The following is an 8,871-nucleotide window of genomic DNA, read 5'->3' as shown; positions in this document are numbered from 1 at the left end:
AAAGAAAAGAGGTGGTAGGTTTGAGGAGAAAGATTGCTGTACAATAAAAAAGATGAAAGGGAAGAAAACCAACCCCAAACAAATATTAAGATATTAAGATTAAGAATGAATTGTTAAACTTTAAAGAATAAAAGAGAACAAATATGAATAAATAGCAATAATTAGAAACACACATACAAACATACAATGTATTTTCTTTGAACAGAGTATTTGGCCGGTTCACAAATTTAAACAGTGTTTAGTCATTTCAATTAAATTTACAATTTCTATATTTCCTTTTTGCCATATTTATTTCTCATTTATTTTTTTAAAAAAACAATATTACCCTTCATCCTCATCTCTAATCTTAATCAAATTCATTTTTTCCCTTCTATTCTATATTATACCCCTTCCCATTGTCATCTATTTTTATATCCATCCTCACATTGGTTAATTATGCAATACAGTTGTTTAATACAAATTCAACATTTTAATATAAATCAATTAGTTATATAACTATCTTTTTTGTATATTAATCAATATGAACATGAATATTCCAATTATTTCCATGCAATCCAATTTCTTACAAATCAATTAATTATATTTATCAATAATAATAAACCAAATAATTTCCCCCATATATTCCTTCAAACCACAACTTAACCATTTCTGCTTTCAACACAATATACAATTAATAGTATCTCAATTATTACAATTCCCTAGTTAAATAGAGCTTTTTTTATTTTGTGTTTTAAAATCTTGAACCTCCTCTTTTGCCCTAAATTTCCCATTGTTTGCAGTTTTGCACCTACCTTTTTTGGTGAGGAAAAAGAAATCTCTCTCTGCCTCATTTTGTCATGTTGCAGCAAAGACCCTGCTTTACTTTCAGTTTCACTTTTTCAGCATAGCTAGGGGGGAAAAAATCTACTCCAGCAATTTACCTCTTTGCAGCTAGCTAGCAACAGAGCCCTCCGCAAAACAGCTGAGAGTAAATCAACTGAGAGTCGGGAGGCTGATCAAATCAACTTGTGGTAATTAACCTATGTTGAAGCTGAAAGGAGCTGTTTTTTCTATTTTTGCAGGCACCGGTCTACTCATTTGTTTTCTTTTAACACTGATCACCTGTAGGGTGGCCCTTTGAAGCCCCGCAGCAAGAATTTAAACAGTTTTTTTCCCTCTAGCCATCAGCTGGGACTTAGGAGGCAGCAATAGATTGAGAGTGGGCAGGGTTAGCGAACAGCGAATAGCAATCCAAAGAGGCAGAGGGTGAGGATGAGTGAAGGCATGGGGGAGTGAGAGACGGCTTTGGCGACCCTTGTGAAATGGCCGTTCGATCCCCAAAGGGGTCGCAACCCCTAGGATGAGAACCGCTGTGCTAAACCATAACATGTAGTTAATACATTACAATATATGGATTCACATATCACCCCCCCAAAAAAATAATAAACCATATTAGCATTCATGAAATATATCCTTAGTAGTTAATTTTACCCAATCAGTTCTAGCAGTGAGGTCTTTGTGTTAAACTACAAGATTATTATATAAAGCCAAATTGAGGAACAAATAATATTCTATGTCATCTACATAAAATTAATCCACAAAATATATTTTGTGTTGAAGCAAAGCTAGAAGGAACATAGTTATCTTTCTAAACATTTAACCAATGTTGCATCAAATAAGTATTATTTTCAGTGTACCACAAGTTAGAGAATCTAACAATTCAGAATGTCCTGTCAACAATTTCCTCCTATCATCAGCTACTTTGAATTGGATATTGGGAGGGTCCTTGGTTGCCATGGAAATTCAATCAGATTGCTGTGTTTCAGCAAGACATGGAGGTCATGCAGGAGATGCCAGTAAAAGCTCCTATAATGTTGCCAGGATTAATATCCAATCAAGTAAATAAACAGTATAACTTGTTTTTCCAGTGATTAGTTGTCGTTCCCCCCACTCACTCTTTTTCCAAAGCTGATATATCTTCTTGCAACTGACTGAAATAAGTGGAACATAATTGGGCAGAAATAAACCAAAGTTTGCAGCCATAATGTACCAATTGAAGTTGTGATTAATTGTTGCTTCACAATGATGCAACAAAGTCTTTAAAGGGTATAGAATAACCTTATTAGAATTTCTGGGATGATCAACTCCTTGTTTTGTGTTGTGTTATGTTGTGATATGATATGATATGATATGATATGATATGATATGATATCTCATGATATTTCACTATGGATCCAGAATATAGTAATTGGCACACATTATTTAAAATCCATAAGTCTTTCAAGATAAGCATCATATAAGCATATGTCTGCTTTAAATATAGATCCATAATTATAATATTACATTTGGTAAATTGAAAAACATGTACATGAATTCTGTATGTATAGATGTGCTAATGAATTATTACATAAATAGGAGCTTTATTTAGAGCTTTCAATAATTGTATACTGAATAATTTCTGTTTAATTTTATAATTGGCTATTAAATGTTATCCATGACATTTTATTTCTAAAAGTTATTTGCAGATAGAATCATACATGTAAATTGGAGGATTTGTTGTGGTCAGTGTAAAATGTCATTTGGATGAGTAAAATAAATACATATAATAGAGAATTAATGGAGGTACTTTATTGTTGAATACAGCAAAAGCCATTTTCCAGTATCAGGGTGAAAAAAATAAATCAAATATTATCATCCACACAGTTCAGGGGTGGGTTCTATTTACCTTTACTACCGGTTCGCAGTGGGAGCGCATTGCGCTTCTGTGCATGTGCAGATCGTCCACGATGATGTCCGGGCGGGTAGGCGGAACCTCCCACCGCTTTTACTACCGGTTTGAACAACCAGACTGAACCGGGAGCAACCCACTACTGACACAGTTGTTAGAGGATGTGAATTCTGGTTGTCCTTAAAGGATACAAACTTTCTTCAGCCAACCCCATGATAATAAACTGAACGAAGTAAACTTAAAGTGTGATCCATCTGGATAAAGAATTCACGTAGCTCATATCTTGTCAATTCTAGTTATTATGGAAACAATAAATGATAGGTCTGGTAAGAAAAATGTTCTTTGGATAACTGGAGAAAGATTTTAAGGTGGAAAAAAGAAAAAAAATGAACATCTTCCAATGTAATTGAACAATGTACTGTACATATATTTGATATATTGTATTCTATAATACAAAGTTTTGGAGAAAGGTTTATCTCCAGGGATTGCTGTCCATTGATGATGATTCACAAGCAGAAAAGTTCCTCTTCTTCCCTTCTTCCTTCCAGAACTGATGTTGGGTATTGCCATAGGTCATCAGTGAGGTCATCTAGTCTAGTTCATTGTACAGAGTTACATAGTTCAGGAAATTGAGTTGGTTTTGCAGTGTTTTTAAGTATGATTTTGAGAGCCAATTTGATAAACTAATATCTAGAACCATAAGGAAAATTGCCATCTCAGTTTGTCACAGACATTTCTACAAGAGAGATAGTATTTCAGTTTTGGCTTAATTTTAGTTTGTTTATTTTTATTATTGACCTATTTTAATTCATTATATATTTTGTTTTGTTCTGAAAAGCCTTCATCACACAGATGGACAGAGTTTTATTGTAGCATAAAGTCTACAAACAGGAAATTTTGCTATTTCGTTCAAAGCTGTATACAAGTCCACAACTACTGGTTTTCTACCTTAGTCCTAGTTTGAATTGTAACCACTATGCTATTCTGTTTGAAGACCATGAAGTTATTCCACTTAATAATTTCTTTATTTTACATGCACACGAATTAGTAAATATAGTTCACACTTTCCAAGAGCCTATTGTTGCCATGTAATTCCAAAATCCTGTTTGACAAGTTTGGCCTTTATTCTCAGTGCTTGCCTAATCCAAATATATGGTTTTTGTTAAGTAGTTGATGATTAAAGATATAATGAGAGATCTAATGTGGTTTCAAACAGAAATGTTTCCGTTTATTGCTAAAACTTGATTAAAACAAAAAGGCCTTTCATATCAAAATACTAAGATATTTCATAGGAATAGGAATAGTGCCTACTTCACTATCTATAATTCTATTATAAATTCTGGAGTTGATCATGGATTTGATCCTATCTTGTGGCTATTTTGAATGTCAGAGAATTGCATATGGTTTTGAAGGTGTCCCACAATCTTCCTTTCCAATGCTAAACTTTTTGTCATTAGAGGTTATCAGAAGACATGGTTTCCTAAAGTACTGTAATATTGAAATAATTTCCATTGCTCAACTAATAGCTTTTGTTTATGGAGGAGGGGAAGCCCTTTCTTGTCCATTTTTCTAGCAGCCAAATATTAATATATGGTTTGGTCCAGGGAAACAGAACATTTTTCTGTCTAGCGCACTGTCACCTAACAGATTGCCAATGACATCTAAGATTCTAGGTATGGTTCTTTTTCTCCTTTTTAAAAAATTCCTTATTTTTTGCAGCAGAGAATGGAAAATGAAGAAGCAATCTGGTATAGCAGGTAACACATTAAGTTACAAACCAGGCGACTAGTTTTGCTTAGGCACATTACCAACTGAATGGCCTTGAGCCAGTCATTCTCTCTCAGCCACAAGAAACAGGCAATGGCAAACCATTTCAGAAATCCTAGCCAGGGACTTTCCTAGGAAATTGTCAGCAGTAAAGACAAACTCAAAAGAACTTCCTCCTCCAAAAAAAAAAAAAAAGGAAAATGAATCCATATGTAGTATATCTGCGTTATGGTCATTTACTCTATATTGTGCTAACATGTCACAATTCCTAGGCAGTTTTTGCTTCATCTCCAAAGGAATTTTCAGGTTTATTTTGAAACTACTAACTCATATTTTTCCATATTAGTAAGAATGTGGATTGGAACACATAGCCAAATAACTGAGAACCATTTTTTTTTCAATAGAATTCAAACATATTTTTCATAATATGTCATTATGCAGGTCTTAAATAGAGGTTACCAGCTTTATGGGAAGAAAATTTATCTGACCCCACTTGTCAAATAGTAATTAATATAATCTGATTGAGGAAATGTGATTAAGCATGGGAATTGTTAGATATTGTATAGACTGGTGCGGGAACCAATCAGGAGCCTGTAGCCAGAGCGGGAAAAATAAACATGCATCAGTGGCTGAAGCCGCAGACAGCTCCTGTTTAAAAAGAGTTGCCGCGGCTCGGTTTGCATTGCTGTTACTGGAACTGAATAAACCTGTTAACTGGCTGCAAGTGTCCTATCCTTACCTTCACCCACGACCCAACACTGGCAACGAAGGTCGGGTCATCCCAAGGACAATAGGCACTAGGCTGAACAAGGACTCCATGTGGCAATCGACGGCCATTGAACTCAACAACCAGCCAACACAAAATGTGTTCAATTATACCACCCGCTCCATTCAACCCCATGGGAGAAGACTGGGACTCCTACATGGAGCACTTCCACATGTTTCTGGAAGCCAATGATCTTCTGAGCCTTTTGGAGCAGAGGAAAAGGGCGCTTTTCCTCATGCACTGCAGAGCCACCATTTTTAAAATGGCAAAAGCCCTCACTTCACCAGCCGAACTGAAAACCATGACCTGTCTGGCACTGGAGAGAATCCTGAGGGCACATTATGCTCCCCAAGCATCCTCACTCATAAGGTGACACAAATTCTATCAGAGAGACCAACAAGAAGAGGAATCCATCAGTGAATTCATTGCAACCCTGCAAGAAATAGCTACCCCATGCAAATTCTCTAACCCTGACAAAGCTATGAGGGACCGTCTGGTGTTGGAACTACAAGACCTAACCCTACAAAGCTGACTGCTTGTGAAGCCCAGAATCACCTTCCACAAAGCCATGGAAGAAGCAACAGCAACCAAAGCCTCACAAAAACCACAGCTGCGATGAAGAAAATGAACAGACTACCAAAGGCGAATGAAGCCACCAGCATTCACTATGATGACAGAGACCAAATCCGGGGATGGAGACAAGGACGAAGTACATCATCTCCATTTGGAACGGAAGGGGAGAAACCAAGAGAAAGGGGGGGAAAAGGAATTCTGGTGTGCTGGATGTGAGGAAAACTAACCCAGGATGGAATGCAGATTCTGAGATGCCATCTGACAGTGGTGCGAACAAAAAGGGCACATCGCAAGAGCCTGCAGAGCATCCCAGCCAGTCTCCTGCAGATCCAGACAGTCCAGCCCTCTACAGCATCCCAGGAGCTTCCAAGCAAGCAGCCAAAGACAACTGTTCAGAATAAACCGACGCAGTGAAGACAATGGTTCTGAGAGAGGGGAAGCACATCAGACAATAATAGTGGGCCACTCGAGCATGGGAAAAGCAAAGAAAATGGTGGCGACCATCACCATCAAAGGGAGACCATGCAAGATGGAGGTTGACTCGGGATTCTACCTTTCCATGGTCTCCTGAACGATAATCAAACAACTGATACCAGGAATCACAACCCATGCACTCAAGCCACAGAAACTAATACTAAAAGACTATCAAGGAAACTGAATTCTGGTAATAGGAATCGGTTATTTCAATATAGCGTTCAAAGACTACCCCTAACTATAATAGACCGGGACAGATCTAGCCTGCTGGGGCTGGAATGGTTTGAATCTTTGAGCCTGGCCATGATGGGAGTCAATCAAATTGAAGACAACAACTGGGAAGTGGACCTCCTAAAGGACTTCACAGATGTTTTTGATGGGAAACTGAGTAAGTACACCGGGACCCCTATTTCCTTTAACCTAGATCCCCAAGTTGCCCCTGTCTGGATAAAGCCAAGGAGGATCCCATTTGCTCTACAGCCCAAAATTGATGAGCAACTGGACAAACTTGTTGCCCAAGGGGTTTTAGAGCCAATGGACCATGCTAAGTGGGTGACACCTATTGTAACCCCCACAAAGCCAGATGGGTCAGCGCATTTGTGCAAAGACTATAAACGCACATTAAATAAAACCTTACAGCAGAGTGCAAACCCTGTGCCTGTTGTACAACACCTGTTGCATTCCCTGGGTCAGGGAAAGGTATTCACAAAACTTGACATGGTCCAGGCATATCAACAGCTACCCATCAATGACGCCACAGCAAAGGCCCAAACTATACTCACCCCTAAGGAAGCATTCAAATGCCGGTGGTTGCAGTTTGGGGTGAGTGTGGCCCCGGGGCTGTTCCAGAGTCTTATGGAATGCCTCCTACAGGGCATCAAAGGAGTACTCCCATATTTCAACGATGTCCTAATATCAGCCATCAATAAGGAACAATTACAGCAAAGACTAAGGGCAGTATTAACTCATTTCCAGGAAGTGGGATTAAAAGTTAAAAAAGATAAATGCCAATTGCTAGTGGAGAGAGTAGAATTCCTGGGATATCTAATCAACAGTTCCAGAATACAGCCCACCATTGGCAAACTGAAGGCGATCCAAGAAGCCCCAACCCCAACTAACAAAACAGAACTTCAAGCATTCATGAGGTTATTAAATTTCTACAACATTTCCCTGCCACAGAAAGTGACGATTGCTGAGCTGTTGCACTACTTACTTGATAAAAAGACAGACTGGACATGGGGATGGAAAAAGAGAGCGCATTCGATCAAATAAAAAAACTCCTAACATCTAACAGCATTCTGGTCCACTATAATGAAACACTACCATTAAGACTAACATGCGATGTGTCACCTTTCATAATAGGGGCAATTCTAAGCCATTGCATGCCGGAAGAGAAAAGAAGCCCCCATTACCTTTTACTCCAGGACTCTATCCACACCAGAAAGAAACTACAGTCAGCTTGACAAAGAGGCCCTGGCTGCAGTTGCTGGAATCAAAAGATTCCACAAATACACCTATGGGAGGAAGTTCAAGCTAATAACAGACCACAAACTGCTCCCGGGATCATCACAGGCGACTGACCAACACTACACGTATTATCACCACAAATGCTGAGATGGACAGAATTCCTCACCGCCTACAACTACCAGCTGCACTACAGACATGGGATTGACCATGCAGATGCCCTCAGCAGATGCCCGTTGCCGGAGCCAGGAGAGGACCCAGCACCAGCAACACCCACATTGTTAACAGAGACTCTTGCGAGCACACTGATCACAGCAGCAGAGATTGCAAGAGCAACCATGAAAGACAAAACGTTGGTGCATATTTTGAACTCGGTACGAAAGGATGGCCAGAGACTGCAGTAGATGAGGAACTCAAGCCATTTAAAACACAACAAACTGAACTATCGGGACTGAGAGGGTGTTTGTTGTGGGGGATAGGGTAATCATTCCCAAAGCTCTACAAAAGGACATTCTGGAAACATTACATGAGGGACACCCAGGGATAGTTAAAAGAAAGTGTTAGCCAGGAATTATGTTTAATGGCCAGGGATGGACAAGGAAATAGAGACATGGGTAGCGACATGAACACCCTGCCAAGAATCACGGCCGACACCACACGCAGCACCCACACATGACTGGGAAAGCCCAAAGACACTGTGGTCCCGCATACACATTGATTTTGCAGGGCCCTGCCAGGGAAACACATTTTTAATCACAGTCGATGCTTATTCTGAATGGTTAGAGGTAAACCTTATGACATCGACCATGACAGAAGCAGTCATCAGGGTTTTACGGAGACTATTTGCAACACATGGACTGCCCAATATAGTAGTCTCTGATAACGGCCCACAATTTACTGCAAACCAATTCAAAATGTTCCTACGTAGCCAAGGGATCAGACATGCACTATCCGCACCAGGACATCTGTCCACTAATAGGCAGGCTGAAAGGATAGTAAGAACAACTAAAGAGACGCTAGCTAGGATGGGCCCAGGGGAGATTCAAGCAAAAATAGATAAGCTACTAAGCATACAACAATACCTAGTGCAACCACACACAGAAGCCCTACATTAATGGGA

This window comes from Pantherophis guttatus, chromosome 4 (genome assembly GCF_059756535.1).
Source record: "Pantherophis guttatus breed Tessera chromosome 4, ASM5975653v1, whole genome shotgun sequence".
NCBI classification, from domain to species: domain Eukaryota; kingdom Metazoa; phylum Chordata; class Lepidosauria; order Squamata; family Colubridae; genus Pantherophis; species Pantherophis guttatus.
Note: the sequence above shows the minus strand (reverse complement) of the source record.